We start from the raw sequence: 17,565 nt of genomic DNA on the forward strand, positions 1-17,565 counted from the left end.
GTCATTTGGCATTGGTACAAATATGGAAGGTAGAGGCAAGGAACGAAATCTCCTTAGGCAGAACTGTTGCAAAAGTGTCCAGCTGTCAGCTATAAATAATAGTTCCAAATCTCTCCAGAGTAGCCCTAGGGTAGCTAAGAGCCTAGGCGTTATTGACGGAGTGAAGTGCGCTGTCTATGATTAGATTGTTTTCTCAAGTATTTTAGGTATTGTAGCGCCACCTATTTATGGTTTTTGTCGGACAATTTTTGGTATATTGAGTTTATGTTCCTTGCCTCTACCTTCCATAGATACAAAGACACAACTATGGAGTGTGGAATTAAGAGGAGTGACATCTCTTATGGTAGAACTGTTGCAAAAGTGTCCAGCTGTCAGCTAAAAATAATAGTTCCAAATCTCTCCAGAGGAGCGCTAGAGTAGCTAAGAACCTAGGCGCTATTGACGGAGTGAAGTGCGCTGTCTATGATTTGATTTTTTTTGTTCAAGTATTCTAGGTATTGTAGCGCCACCTATTTATGGTTTTTTGATAACACTTTGGTACATGGAGATTTATTTCCTTACCTCCACCTTCCGTAGACACAACGTTTAATAAAGGTTTTTAAGCTTTATAGAAAAGGAGGTAAATTACTGCTTACTTAACCTAACAACTTAATTAAAGTATCCTTATTTCTTTTCGGCGTAAATATTTACTCCAAGATAACCGAAATCATGTGTTTTTTTACAAAACTGTAATTTATTCATGAATTGATTGATTGACTTTATTAAAACAGCCCCTTGAATCCAGAATTCTAAAATATGGTTTTACCCCTATTATAATAATTTTTCTATTAATTAATAGGAAAATTTGAGTGCAATTTGTTAATTAACAAGCAAAACAAAATTCAAGCAAGCCATACAAGCATGTTTTGATTCCATCATTATTACCCCCGGAGAATTAGCTATAATATATTAGAGTAAGAGAGTAGAGTAAGAGACTCTCAGATACAGTACCGTAGTATTTACTCGATGCAGCAATAGATTATGTGGGTTTGGCCAGAGATGTGAAAAATAGTTTATAAAAAGTATTTAAATACAAAATACAAATACTTTGATATACTATTTCAAATGCAAAATATAAAATAAAACTTTGCGATAAAAAGGTACAGTCAGCTGCAAAAATATGTATCGAGAGAATCGTCTCATAAATATAGTACTACGCTCTTATTACACTGGAATAAGATGCTATGGGACATATTTTTGAGTGAGATGTGTACACCCATATTTATACACTTGACTGTATCTTGAATAGTGAAATACCTAGTCTGAATCAAAAAGTATTACTCGGGATTCACAAGTTGGAAAGGCTTTCTTTAGTTTTTTAAACAGAGTGTCAATCACTTCTCTATAGTGAAAATTTCGTGCTGTTGGTGATGGATTATAACAATCAATTTTTATTTTGTATTTTGAAAATAGAAAATAGGTCCCAAAAACTATGTCAAATAAAATACAGAAATAGTTTTTTTCAAAAGGTATTTAAATACAAAATAGTTATTTTCCATTTTGTATTTCCATTTTAAATACAAGTATTTCAAATAAGTCCCATTTCTGAGTTTGGCATACAAATAGAGTTGTGCTGTTGTGGAGAATGCTCTCTAAAAAAAATTCTGTGTTCGAAAATAAACTTACTTCATCCACCACTACCTAATTTGGAAATAACTCAATTTTATCCAAATTTTTTAATGATTGAAATAAATGAATTCAGCATCCCGATTTGTACGAAAACGATACCAAACTTGACTTAGTAGTTTAAATGATATAGATATCAAAATAAAGTGAAGTGACTTTACTTCTTAAATCCGTCCTTTTTAAGGACCAATCCTGCCAAAGGAAAACTTTTGTTCACAACACGCCGTATTTCATTAGGTGCACCGACCAGAGACATGTCAGTCGCTTCGCTTGACAGACAGATGAAGTGTGCGAAAGGGAAGCCATGACGTATATGAACAAGCCATAAGTGCAAAAGAGGCAGACTACATATGAGAAAACGTAACCAATTTTGAGTTCGAAGGCGGCCGAGGCGGCCAAAATCATATTGCCGTATTTTTTAACGTGAAAAATATAAGCGAATCAAAAAGAAAATTATACATTAAGTAATTTAGTGACGATGGTGTCATGTTGTGTGCCGGGTTGTAGTGTTTCAGGGCCAAAAAACCCAGGAAAATACTCATTTCACAGGTAATTATGATATTCCTAGCGAAATTTTCGTAACGATATTTTATCAAATTAACAGCATAAAAAGTGTAAAAAACCAATTATAACAGTTCATTATAAGTTTTTCTTCAATTGTGTGTTAATATTTCATCATATTAGTCAACAATTTAGAATATTTTGTGTAAAAACCTAAACTGTTACTTTACGCTAGGGCTTGACAAAATGTTCATATGACTGTATCGATAACTTGTCGGTATATTAGTAGGTATGGAATTAGTTGTTCACAAGACATCATTAAGATATTACCTTTATAACCGACTTAAAATAATAACGATTGTTATAATACTTTTTTTGATCGTGTACATGTTTAGCGATAAATTTAAACTTCACTTTCCAACACAGTATTTACATTTTAACCACTTTTCCACGGCTTTGCCGCCAACACAAGGAAACACAAGACAGCGTATACTTGTACACAGCGTATACACATCCAACCCAAGTTGTCAGCAGGAAAAGGCGCGAAATTCAAATTTTCTTTGGTAAGTCAACTCTTTGCGAACACATTTTCAAACAACTTCAACTTTATCATTTTCAACTTTTTCAAACACATTTGAAAAAGTAGTCGATAAAGCAGTTAAACATCGATAGATTATTAATATGTTGTAACATGACATCACTATTTTTGTTCGCACATAGACAATTTACGCACACACTTGCATTTCATTTTTGGTCACACTTTCCAAGTTTGACAGTCGTTCTATACTATCCTATTTCTATGGCACCGACCACTCATTTTGGCCTATTCAACTGGGTGCAAGTTAAGGGGGCGTTATCGATTTTAGTCGCAAAAATGACAAGTTAATAGATTTAGTCGATGAAATTGTACACTTTTTGTTAACTATTAGAAATATTGAATTGAATTGAATTATTTATTTCAGGTATTATACCCATATATGTAAATTAGTTACAAATTTTCTTTAAGAACAACACTTACTGGTTTCTATTAGCAAGTCTTGCTATCTTTCATATTATAAATCATTTAGGTTTACGCGCGACGTTTAGGTAAACGCGCGTAAATCAATGATTTTGTCGATCTTATTTGTAAATTTCGTAAAGTTTGGAATGCTATTAATAGTAATTTTGTATTACATATCTTGTACTTCAACTTTAATAAACTACCGAGCTTTTTACTTAGACTAGAGGTATATGTGACTTTTTTTTGGTAATTTCAGCAATGTCTCCCATAATTCACATTATTTTGGCAGTGACGTATATTGAGACAAAAGAGTGCGGAACAAAACATTAAAATCGCGAGATAACGATTGCCTCGGAATTACGTTAACTCGTTTATTGAGGTTGTAAATAAATATAAAACCGTAATAAACCGTAATTATTCGGCAGCCGATAGACATCCGCTGATAAGACGTGTTTTGACACGTGACCCTGATAATACTTATACATATTATAATGAATATACACGGCGCCCGTGAGCACTGCGAGAGATTTTAACAGTATATTCCCGATCATATTTAAAGACTAAAATGTCCTATAAACTTTTTTGGAATTCGCCTAATTTCAGAGTTAATTCCATTTACAAAAAAAAAACATGTTTTTATTGTTACTTAGTGCAAAACGCCTTTTTGAAGGCGATGTTGCCACTATGGGACCTAGTCCAAATATCCCTTGACAAGTACTCGTAACACTTAGCAAAAAATAGGTTTTACAAAAGAAAGGTTCCAATTCTTCTTGAGTTACAGTTTTACAAATACTGTTTACATTTTATGTACAAATACATGCAAAAAAAAAAAAACAAGAACGTTATTTTTTGGGAAATTTACCTAAACTCATGTAACATATTTTCTTTCTTTTGGCCTCAGATATGCGTGGTTAAAATCTCTCGGGTCCCTCGTGGGCACCGTGTATATAATATTATCATTATGATATTGCCTTATATGTTTAAAAACACGGGTATCTATTTCCATCTAAGTTCAGAAAAGTAAAGAGGCTAGACGAAGAATAATTTTATGCAAAGAAATTTCAATGGCCACTTCCCTTAGCAGTTTCAAGCACTGGTCATTTGCATGGAAAAGTGTATTCTAAGAGATTGTTTTTGTGTTAACATGTTTATGTTTACATAAAAACCTGACACTCAAGCATTTTATTACTCTTATTTTCGGGTCTAATACAGAACGGTCCTGTAGACGTACCCAAAAGATAAGACCTGTAAAGCTTAATTTTCGTATTTTTTTTTTATACCACGACGGTGGCAAGCAAGCATACGGCCCGCCTGATGGTAAGCAGTCACGGTAGCCTATGGACGCCTGCAACTCCAGAGGTATTTAACCCTTATGTACTGAAAAACTGACGAACACACAAGTTTTCTCTCCTGAAGTCAATAGTTAACAGCTTGTGGGCGTGTAGGTAATGATTTTTATCATATTTACCCTAATAAAAGGCCCTTTCATGTGAATAAAAGTTAAATAAGGAAATTAACCTTAATAGCTCTTAACTTTTGGGTATGTATACAGGAAAGAGGTGAAAAAAGTTTTGTGTTTGACCCATTCATGATCTTTGAAACTTATACAGGATAACATTAAGTATACGAAATGTTTCAAGGTGGGTCAAAAACTTTTTAGGTACTGTCGCCAACAGTTATATCGGAGACGCCAAGATACACTTTGACGACTTAAAGGTTTTGATCAGATTAACATTAAGTATACAAAATGTTTCAAGGTGGGTCAAAAACTTTTTGGGTACTGTTGCCAACAGTTATATCGGAGACGTCAAGATACACTTTGACGACTTAGAGGTTTTGATCAGATATTTGTGAACACCTTGGCCGCTCCGATATATCTGATCGAGACTGTCCTATGACTTAAGGCTATGCGTGTTTCATTTTTCAACCGTAGGCCGCAACTTCCGGATTGAATTCAATGTCAAATTATGGAATTTTATTTGGTTATATAATTTCATTCAATACTATTTGTATGCATTTCATGTTAGCAGAGCAGTAAAGTGAAATAATTGACAATTATCAGCGATAAGCTATTTTTAATTTGATCGATAAGAAAAGTTAGATTGAATGCATAATATCTCGTAGTAAAGTACTTAATATACAAATACAAACATAATATCATACAAAAGAAAGTCATTTGAAATCAATGTTGAATGAAATATGATTGAATTTCTTTTGTTTAAAATAGAACGAAACAAGTGAAATGGTACTCTGGTCCAATGAAAAATAGTTTAAGCCATACTAGGTACATGGAATATATTTCCCACATAATTATGAAATTTATTTAAAAGTCATAGTTCAATTTTGCATAATTCCTGACCTGACCCCTTATGCTTTAGGATTCAGGTGCTGTAGGTACAGAGAGCGTAGTTTTTGGAAAGTCGTACCGCATTTTCAAATCGCAATACGGTTACCAATAATTTATTTAGCAATCCTTTTTTTTTTTTTTTTGACGGAGTGGGAATGCATTTACGCACGGTGTGTGGGACTCGCCGCTCCTTTCCCCTCTCCTGGCAAGAGGGGGGGAGAATTTGGCCCTACCCACTAAACCCACTCTGGCGTTTCACCCACTTTGCCGTTTATGAGGGCGCACTGGGATCGATGACATTCCACCACGGCGCCCTCCGGCAGCCCCGGCTTATCGCCAAGGCACCCTCATAATGGAGGGGGGGATCAGAAACGCTTGATCCCGAGGCCTTTCTCTAGGGACTTCAGCGATTCGAATCCTGAGTTTTTGACTTTCGCTCGATGCAAAAAAATCACGAACAAGTCTAAAACGCATTTTAAAAAAATATTATAAATTTAGCACGAAAACTAAAAATCTTAAAGTTATTTCTAATGAGCAATAGTATACAGCGATTACATTTTTTATTATTAAAATTCAAAAATATGATATATCCGCGGTCCCGAGCAGACATATTCATCTCGCTCACGCTTTCGCTAATTGAGAGTGTGAGAAGAACACAAACCTACTGAGCCTTAGGGGTTAGTAACCTAGAGCCCTCTAAGGCCCACCATTAATAAAAAAATACATTTTTATTTGAAATCATATATGGTTGAATTTATTTAGTTTTTAAATCAAACGATACAAAAGAAACTCTACTCTGTTCAAATGGAAAATGGTTTAAATTACATTAAAGTAATTGTACCAGAGGTAGGACCATAGGCATTACGAGGATAGGTGTAGGAAGTTTTTTTTTTTTCAATTTACTGGGTTATTCCCACTAAGTACTGGTTTTTTTTTTCCCACTTTTTACCAGTGGTAACTACTGGGAAAAAAAATCCACTAGTTACCACCAACTTATAGGTGATACCTAGTGGGAATAACTCTTTTACTTCATTTAGAAATCTAAATCTTATTTCAAAAGATAACGGATTATTCAGACCGTCCCATATTTACACGTATTTAATAAAACCACATTCGGCAATATTTTTAATATTTACTACCAAGCCTAGCCTTGGATTTGAAAATGAAAGCCTAGTTTTCACTAGAAAAATCAACGTTTATATACATACGAGTATTATAATATATGTCTGTCTAATATAAATCTTACGTATTTCCATTAAATAGTTTGTTAATCAATCTGTTGTGTCCCGTGGTCAAAACTCCTTTATTTTAGCCACTAGAAAAGCTGCTTAATTCAGCAGTCTTTCAAGTAGCTAAAAATAATCGAAAACATGATCTCATGGAAACTTTATTCATAAAACCGTGGTGCTTAAAAAACTGCAGTTCATACTTCATTGCAACCGCGTTTTAAGAGCAAAACAAACAAAAGACGGATGCTTGCAAACCGAGCCGGTTGTTCCCAATGCACACCAAGATTAAATCTCATTTCATCTATTATGAACCAAGAGACTATACACGGTATTTCACGAGTAACCCGAAAGATTTTAACCATGCATTTCGGAGGTAAAAAGAAGGAATTTTTTAGAGGATGTTAGGTCAATAACGCCAAAAAAAAATTTTTTTTGTTTAATCTTTTTGTTTTTTTTAAATGTATTTGTACATAAAAATCAATTGTTACATGTAACATGTCACTTACAATGTCACTTTATCTCTAGTCTAATCTATGAGGATATGTAGACTACGTCCCATAGTAGCAACGTCACCAATAAAAAGGCGGTTAGCACGAAGTAACAATAAAAATGTTTTTTTTTTTCAATTGATTTAGCGGACCGAAAGATATGAAAAGCTGCAGTCAGGAGACGTATCTATGCGTGACTAGGTATATATTTGAATATACTCTTATAAAAACGAATAATCTATGTAATCACATATTATTTCTGAATACTTCGATTGACACTTGACATTATTCCGGTTTTGGTCCCCCTTTTGATATTAAATTTAACAGGCATTCTTAAATGTAGTGCATACTTATTTTCCATCATATTTTCTCGTAAACGTTCGTATTTGTCATGCTACTTCAGTCAACCTCAGTACTATTTGTACCGAGACTGACTGAAATAACCAGACACGTTCGTTAGTTTCCGTGAAAATACGATAGAAAATAACAATGCACACACATCTGTACCTCGTAGATCTCTGAGCATTTGGTTTGTTTGTTAAGCATTTGTAACAACACCACAGAAGTTTCTAGCCGCTCTGAGTTCTAAAGTACGCATCAATCATAGCCGAGCAGAAAATGCTACTTTAAACATTTTACACCGGATGGTGCTTGAGATAGGAGCAAATATTGAAACGAGTAGATTATTTCACCTCCAATAGTTTTGTGTTTAAAAAAAAAATCCAGCGCAGCGGTCGCAGCATGGTTTCATTTTTATCGCTTGTCACTATGCCCGTCACTTTCGGATTTATATACTTGTTAGAACGTGACAGGCATGGTAATAGCCAATAAAATGCGACTGTGCTAACAGGGCAGGACGGTTGATATATTATTAAAAGTTACGACCTACAAACAATACCGACATAGTGAGATAGTTTGTGAGTAGGTTCGATAATCAAATAGTTTTTCTTTGTCAATTTGGGTTTTGGAAAATTTTCAGAATGGCGGTACCATACATTTATTCAGGTTAAAGCTATGCTCGCGAGGTCTTCAGCTCACAGAGCCTCTAGTAGGTACCAAACATAGATATATTATGTCACGTTAATAGTCATTCCAGTTTAATGTACTTTAAGCATGTCGTTTGAAACAAAAAAAGAGATTAATTTCGAATGTATGGGAGCGCCTTTTGGCGCCAGGTTCGTGTGACTCTTGAACATCTCTAGCTACCAATTCATGATTCATCTGACACTTAATTAGAATCACATTCTAATAACAGTGATTACTGATTACTAAAAGAACTAAAATTGGGATGCCGCGACTATGGCAAAAAGGATAAAATGAGCTTTCTGCCGAGATTTTCCCGAGGGGCTACAGTATGGGGTTCTTCAAAAAAGGAGTGTACAGGTTTTTAAAGGGTCGGCAACTAGACAACGCGCATGTAATACCTTTGGTGTTGCAGGCGTCCATAGGCTACGGTTACTGCTTACCATCAGGCGGGCCGTATGCTTGTTTGCCACCGTCGTGGTATTTAAAAAAAAATGAATAACTTAGATTATCACTATCTTTGAAACTGCTAAAAATCGCAATCGCGTAGCACCATCGACTTGAAATAGACGCAAAATACGTACATTTTGTACATTATAGGACATTAGTATCCACTTACAATCTTTGTTACGTTACAGTACAATAAATTACATAAAAGAAATTAGGTAATTACATACTTTAGATTGCTGATTATTGTGGCCGGTAACCGAAATGCATGTTTGTAAACATGCATTTCGATAAATTGTCCCAAAATAACAGAATCAAACCGCTCAGGTATCAGTTTTAAGATCCCGCTGGTGCTCCCGCGTATACGGTGTACCACTGATGCGTTATTTTTGCGCATAATGGCATAAAAATCATCTGTATGAGAGTCCGCAAACATGCCAGAAACACTGCAGTATCGCGGGAGCCTCAACAGGGCCCTGGAAACGTTGTTATACTGGACCCTCAGAGAGTCAAAGGATTTCTGCTTAAAATTAGCCCACAGACCACTAGTACCTATAAAAACATTGGCAATACGCACGCAATACAGTGATTTTGACTTTTACCACAAGTAACTAACGAAAACTCTCGGTAAACGAGGCCGATGAATTTTCTCTCTCAATTAGAAAGAAAGAAAGAAAGCAAATACATTTATTTAACGCCACAACACATTACATTTGGGAAAAGAAGACATACAGAGAAAAAAACATTGGACGCTAAAATAGGATCCCCACTCAGCATAATGCCGCGGCAATCAATGGCGCTGGTTTTAAGTGGGGACCTGACTGAAAACAACAGTACGGCACATACGCCAACGAAACAGAAAAACAGACATAAAAAAAACCGGACAAGTGCGAGTCGGACTCGCCCACCGAGGGTTCCGTACTTATTAGTATTTGTTGTTATAGCGGCAACAGAAAAACATCATTTGTGAAAATTTCAACTGTGTTCCATACCCAAAGGGTCCGTCCATCTATCCATCTGTCACCAAGCTGTATCGCATGAACTGTCTAGCTATCGACAGTGAAATTTTCACAGATGATTTATATCTGTAGCCGCTATAACAGAAATATTAAAAAGTACGGAACCCACGGTGGGCGAGTCCGTCTCGCACTTATCCGATTTTGTTAACATCTAATTTTGAACACCACTGTAACCAGTAGCCACGGTCCCTATATACTCATGGTAGGGGCTCAGTTCGTTCGGTGAAAGAACCTTTCAAATAAATGGGGTTTTCCCGTTTTTTCCGCCCGTATCTGCAATCTGTGTTCCGCGTTCAACGCAGTCCTATTTGTAAGGAAGTATCTGTTTTTAAGAACCCATCCCTATCCCTTCTTATCTCATAACGTAACACACAAAAGAAAAAAAGAAAAATAAAAAGTCCTTTAATTAAGACCAGGTGATCCAGATTTTTGTCACTAAAACTAGAATAACTTAAATCCTAATTTTAACAAGCAGAAACATTTGCGGATGATGCTATTAAGCGTAGAATAAATTAAAAAGTGGAAAAATGACCGTCTATCCCTAGAATTTGCTGGCTATGGATGAGGTCTTGGTGGCTCAGTTGACAGAGCGCTGGAGTATCGATCCAGAGGCCGTGAGTTCAAATCTCACCCAAGATAGTAAGTTTGTTCAGGGAACTGGGTCGGCGGCTAAGGGAGAGGGGGAACGACCCCCGTTCTGGGTCTTGGCTTGTCCAACAGGTCTCCATCGCCATACAGCGTGGCAACGCTGCGAGTGTGATGGGGACTTTTGGACAAGGCATGTCACAGGACGGGCTAGTTAAATAATTGTAAGTTTGTGTTTATATAGCGGTGCTTGTTTTTTTTTGTAATAGTAGTGTTTTATAAAAAAAAAAAAAGAAAAAAAAAAAAGATAGTAATTGTTCCATTGTTAAATTTATTCTCAGCTTAACTTACATCCAATATTATAACTTATATAAAAACAAACACCTACATAATATGAGTAAAACTGACGGCTGTCATGGGGCTTCATGTGGAGAATATGCAAAGCGTGCATGAAAGATGAGAAAACAACAAAACATATTCTCCTAGACTGTAAACAGGTAGAAGTATACAGGAGTAAATACCTCTAAGTAATCCGTGCACACTAAAGGTCACAGCTCATTAGAGCCACCCCGCACCCGACCCTCACCGCCTCGCCTCGAGCGGTTAGTATTCTTCGTATGGATTTCTATGGGCATGCGCTCACTACATCAACTTCGTACCACCACCGGATAAGTTGATGTAGTGAGCGCATGCCCATAGAAATCCATACGAAGAATACTAACCGCTCGAGGCGAGGCGGTGAGGGTCGGGTGCGGGGTGGCTCTAATGAGCTGTGACCTTAAAGGAGGCAGTTAGCAACCCGAAACACTTTGCTAGGTTTCGTGGAGAAGCTGGGCTGGTTAGAGTAGCACTACCTCGTTTCACGCAAAATAGGCAGATAAAGCTCCCTTGAAATAATGCGGAGCGCTAATTCAAATGACCTCCTCCTCCTCCTCCTCCTAGCTCCTTAATTAAATACCAATAAAAAAAATCTTACTTCTCGACATCGACCATGCGGTAACCCTACTAGTCACTAGTCAAGTCAAGAGGTTAAATTGAATAATTCGATTAATAATATGCTATGTCCGTGACATTTCTATGTAACAAGTAGGGTAACCATGAGACTCGGTAATTGTGAGTTACAAAATTAATTAACTATAACAACGTTTACAGATTTTTGAATATTTCTACCTACAGTCAGTAGCTGACTCTGTACAAACTTAATTTTATCACTGATGTTACATTTTAGACAAAATACCTAACAAAACTGACAATTAAGTTTTTTTGCTCTCCTCAAAATTTGTATAAACCGAGATACTTGTTTTCTGCTTAGGGCAGCCGAGCTGCAGAGCAATGGTATCCCCCCTTCCCCTGCATTGAAATGTGCATGCAAAGGGGTTAGCTTGTCTCTGCAGCTGACCTTACAAGTGTTTATACTTAACTTGTAGAGTAAGAAACACGTATTTCTGATTTATTTATTTTTTATACCACGACGGTGGCAAGCAAGCATACGGCCCGCCTGATTACGACTTATGAAACATCCTGTATTATGCGAAAGTATCTCCGTCTTGTTTTAATGATTATTTAAATCCATCACAACTTTCTTACTCAACCGGCCCCTAAATTTCATTCCCTATCGCCCCCCTTTTTCGAATTACAGTCCACTCTCTCGCTATTGAACAACAAGGAAAATTTCACCACATTACAGTTACGATAGAACGATTAAGTGAAACTAGCCCTTAGCAACATGACCAAATCTATCAAATATTTTGAGAGCCAGCTACAATCTCCGTTGACTACACGAACTACAAAATTCAATATACTAGGTACTCTAAGACCGCTTTCAACTAAATTCTAAAACCCCATTTCCACTTAACCTGAGAGACGCGACTCTCGCCCACAACCACGTTAATCCTCGCGGGATTCGTCGTTTTCTCGAGTTTTGCTGGCGTATTGCAGAGCGTGGATTACGAGATTTCTGGCCGGCTCGAGAACTGCCCGGCGAAATTAGACACCATTCTTGGGCTCGTTTAGGCCGAGAGCGGACATGGTTTTTTTGTTGGATCGCACTTTTTTCATCCTTGCATCGCTATCTGTAAGCATCATGATTCCGTTACGCAGCATTATCTTCTGCTGGACTATCCCATTATTATTATTTTTGGTGTCATAAAGCCAGTTTTAGAGAAAGTTTAGAAAGATAATGGTCACATTTAAAGTTACGTTCGAATGTAAACTGCAGCTCCATTACAGTAATGTTGCAACGTTGTTGATGCCGTTGTATCAATTTCCTTGATAGAATGAACGATGGAATTAATATCATACTGTGGCGGGAAACGTCACTGATTTTATCAAGGAAATTTACAGATACAGCGGCAGCAACAACGACAGAGCGACAGTATTGCAGCTGCAACTTACATCCGAACGTCATTTTGCTATAACAAGCAGTATGTTTATTAACTAAAACCATTTACTCACACCCGATAATATTTAGGTCATAAATCACGAAAAATTTCAACGTCAGACCACCCAAAATGTACGAAATAGCAAAGTTTTATTTCGGGGTTTGTCCCATAGTTAAAGTTGGTCAGTATGACCTAAACATTTACGGGGTTTAGTTAATAACCATAATGTATAATCCTTAGCGAGCTCTCACACTACACGGGCCAGGCTAGTTGGAAAACTTGTGCGCTTACCACTTAGTAGTTGCTGGCAATATTGCCGAGCCACATGTGCGAATCGCCACATTGTCGCTTTTACTTTAAAACTTGTTTCTTGTTTTACAACTATCGCTTTTACTGCCTGTTGTAGCCCGAAAGTCGGTGCACGTTTTATAACCTCGTTTTAACGTCAGCTGGCCGTTGAATGAGGTTGAGATGTATTAAAGTGACACGGTATTTTACCTTTGGGGTTTCGAGGATCTTGAATAAGATTTTTTTTTGTTAAGTTTATATTATGATGAATTATTGCAAGACAGGTAGCTAAGTTACTATTACTACTTTATAGCCAAGTTTTTATCCATCACGAAACAGGATATTTATCCATTTCAGATATTTGGGAGGCGTGCACGGAGCCGCAGCCAACACGTAGGGGACGCTGAGCAGATGCTGGCCTTGTCCGTGTCATGGGATGCACGCAGGGGCAGTACCCGCCAGGGTGTAAGAACTATTGAGAGCTGATGGAATCTAAAATGAACTAGGTATTAGGTAGGGTTTAACATCTTGTAATCGCCATGGTGCAATAAAGAAAAAAAATAAAGGCTATATTGGGTGAAAGCGATAGACTACTGGGATATGTGATAAAAAAAAACAACGAAAGCAATGAAAATAAAGTTTTCTCATCCAATGCTAGAAAAAATACCCTGTGAGGTAACTCAGTGACTAGTTATACTTTTTATGTTAGGAGATAATTATTCCTTCACTGTTTCTTCACACCTTTGCCTGACTAATACGAGTAAGGAAGTGTTTTAATGTATGTATGGAATTAATTTGAAAAATTGACGTTTGGTTAAACTTGCTTAACCTAGGATTTTTTTGAGAAGTAACGGTAATTGACGGCCATCTTGCTCGTTTCTTCTTTCTAGGTATGTGGGTAGGTAGGTGTCTGGGTAGGTTTGCTAGGTAAGTAAGGTTTTCCGTTGTGGTACAACATGGGGTTCTTCAAGAAGTGAGTATTCCTCAGACTTCTCAAGGGTCACCAACGCCCGGTCCCCCGATGTTGCTTATGATCATGGGCGACGATGACCGCTTCCCACCAGGCAGCTCGTCTGCTCATTCGCTAACTGTCACGTAAAAAAAAAATTATAAATACCTCAGTATAATAACGTTTCCTATCACGGCGTAATGTAAACCTAATGTCTGCTACATCTAGAATATTAAGAGGCGAATCTGACTGTTTGGACTTTATAGCGAAGACTACCTTTTTTGTTCCCGACAACTACTTACGTAGTCGAAGCCATCATCGCCTCCTAGCGAATGGAATCTTTCACACGTGCATATCGTTCACGCTCCGTGGCGAACGAAACGCAACTGTCACAGTCGCACCAATATGGAAGAGTGATAGAGAGAGATAGCTACGATACGCTACGGAGCGTGAACGATTGTAATGTTGGCTACGCGGCCAGTATTCTCCAATCGTCCGCTCCCGGATACTCCTCAACAATTTTTTTTTTTCTTGCACCTAACTGTGACTTTGTTTGCTAACAAAAATCATAAACTTTTTAAAGATTTTTTTTACGTTTTTGTGTATCAACATCAGCTTATTAATTATTATCATATTTATCGTATAATTTGACTACATAGCTTATAGCTCTATTACGGCTTCATTTTACAGCGCGCAGCCCCTTAGCTGTAATGCTGTAAAATTGTATTTCTATAAAGATCATCAAATAACACTCTTTTATTCGAACTCATTAAAACTCATTCATCTGCACACTACACACATTTGTTGTCTTATGTCTCGCACCTTAGGTACATTCCGTTTTATGCACCACATTTTCAAGACCTTCATAACTTAAATATCTAGTTTTATTCAGTCTAGTATACACGCTGTAGAAACTTACGCCACCAAAGTTTCTTCCACCTGATTTATATACATAGTCTTTACACGGACAACTTCCCTTCGCATTGTGAGAACTAATATTTGAATTTAGAAATCAATTGGCGGCCATTTTGTTAAGGGGAAGCCGATTTATCTTTCCGAAGATTTATGGTCTCGGCGCAGCTGGTTAACATATTCTCGTACTATTCTGAACAATGGGAACGTACTTTTCTTTGAAATAAATTCTCGAACAGCTGTATCGAATGTGTTTCGGGAATAGATTCAAACTTGTTAAGATTTCTCAATTTCCCAGTTTCAAATTTGTCTTAGTTTGAAAACGTAAATCTTGTCTGAGTCAGATCGTTCTTTAGCAATAAGACAGCCTTTCATCTCTCTGCACTTCAGCTTTTACAATAAAAAATATAGTAATTAAAATGAAATCAATGCATTATTATGCAATTCTTAAACCATAATCTATAGCTCTGTATCTTTAGGTATTTAAATAAAAATAAACAAACAATTTGTAATTTTTCGGGTAGTTATAACATTTATTGGTTAACCAACCAAATACAAACTCTCCTTTCACTGAACGATATGACTTTAACCTACATGATTTGATCATGCAATGTTTTCATCTACCCTCAACTATGGCTTAAGAAGCCAGTTGAAGGGTAGATTTTGTTTACTTTTATTTAAATACCTAAAGATATAGGGTACCTATAAATAAGTTATTAATAGTCGTATAAATGCTGCATTCGGCGTTTAAAAATTCATCTTGCTTATGTGTGTTTATCGGTGTCCCCGACGTACTGGGACTGGGACCCTAACCAAGTAGGTGTTTTGGCCGGGTGAAAGATCCGGTGGCCATGCATCGCAGCCATAACGGGTTTAGTAGTTTTTAGTTTTAAAATATATATTTTATAATATATATGCAATTTTTTACCCACTATTTGCCTGATTTTTTTTTATTTAACGTCATATCAGAATTTATCAAATTAGGATTTTTATAGTCTTAATATATTAAAGTAATCAGATTGTCTAAATTATAACGTAATAATAGAGACACATTTCATTTCTACGACGGGTATATTTAACATAAAAAATGTAATCTTTATGTGAATACCTCATTTCACACATTCTCGTCGGTTTTGGAAAAAAGTGCAAAATAAACAGTCATATTTTACGCCCACCAAGCAATCCACGCCTTTTGTAATCAAAATTAAATCTGCAGGCAATTTACGAGAGGATATTACCTCATATTGCCTCTTATTACTTTGAAATTGGTACGCTACCCGAATGTATATTCTCTGTCTATTTTAAGAGCCACACGAATCTAGCCGCAGCCATACAATAAAAGCTACGCTGTTATCTTAAAATGACATTCTGAAATAACATTAAATTTGACTTCGAAATATATAATATATATAATAAGACTGGCAGTTTTCTCACGGAACATATTAATTAGCGTCGCAATACCATGTACCATGCCAAAGGGGCCAAACTTTGTGGATGTATTTTAATTTTATTTAGTACGTATTAGTTTTTAGTTAATAGATAAGTTAGTTTACTTTTATTAATTATATATTGTTAATTATATGGTTATATCTTGCTTTTTTACAACTACACTATAATTAGACTTAGAAAGAAAAATGTAAAAAAAAAAAAAAATTTCACGTAAATAATAAGAACTACGCTTTTATCATTAAATATATAATATATTTTGACTTAAAAATAAAAATACAATTTTACGAAATTACAATAAAAAAACGCTTCTATCATAAAATGACATACTGAAATAACATGAAATTAAACTTAGAAAAATAAAATACAAATTTACGAAAATTTACTATGCCAATAATTTCTTACATGTACTTAGCCAAACCCCGAAATTAAGGTAATTTTATCAAATGTATCATGAGAATTAAAGTCTGTTTTGTAACATAAAAACTTCCCCTTAACAAAACTATCCTGCCCGTTAGCAGTGCAAACGTACAAGTGTTCAATAATTCGCAGCGAACCAGATCTCAATTATTCTGCTGAACTTGTTTCAAATTGCCGGCCTGATACGTTCCTTGGATTTATCTGGATCGAATCCAATCAGGATTTAAAATTTACAGGTTTTGTTCCCGTTCGAGTAGTCTATTCTACTTATATGCACTAGCCAGAGAAAATTTAAGTCTATTTTCAATCAAAAGTTTTACTGGAGTCCATGGAAAAGATTTCCATGTTGTCCTGCCATGGTAGATCCGTGGTTCACTGATATGTGTTCAATTTGTTAAATATTAAATAGTGCCGCCACCTTACCGCCGCCATTGCTCGAAACGATGCTGATATACCTTTGGCCTTTGATCTATTAGATCACGCGGCGACAAGAATAAGGATCAAAATCAAACGTCGTTTTAAGTTTTAATTATGTGTCGAAAGCTGGCAGTAAATTTACGTTGCTACAAAGTTTTCTTTGACAATACACCTATTTCAAATTCTATTTGGATCTACGTATAAATTTACCAATTATAACCGTGGAAAATACTTACCTACTTGAAGTATACACTATACAGCGATATTCAAATTATATTGGATTCAAACTACATATCAAGCTAACTTGCATTAGGCGAAACTTACACCAAATATTACGCACCAAAGTTATCCTTAACCAACAAGGGAGCTTATAATATATTACATAGACCGACAACTGTTTTATTGGTAGGAATTACTTATAAAACAAGTTTCTTGCCTCCGTGTTGAC

At 36.1% G+C, this 17,565-nt stretch overlaps 1 long non-coding RNA gene across 1 annotated transcript in view; it reads right to left on the minus strand.

Annotated features, from left to right (window-relative positions):
- Nucleotides 1-17,565, minus strand: part of LOC133519314 (uncharacterized) — a 277,736-nt gene that overhangs the window by 186,427 nt on the left and 73,744 nt on the right. The gene's annotated exons all lie outside the window — the stretch shown is intronic.

The sequence above is a fragment of the Cydia pomonella genome, chromosome 6 (genome assembly GCF_033807575.1).
Source record: "Cydia pomonella isolate Wapato2018A chromosome 6, ilCydPomo1, whole genome shotgun sequence".
In the NCBI taxonomy this organism is placed as follows: domain Eukaryota; kingdom Metazoa; phylum Arthropoda; class Insecta; order Lepidoptera; family Tortricidae; genus Cydia; species Cydia pomonella.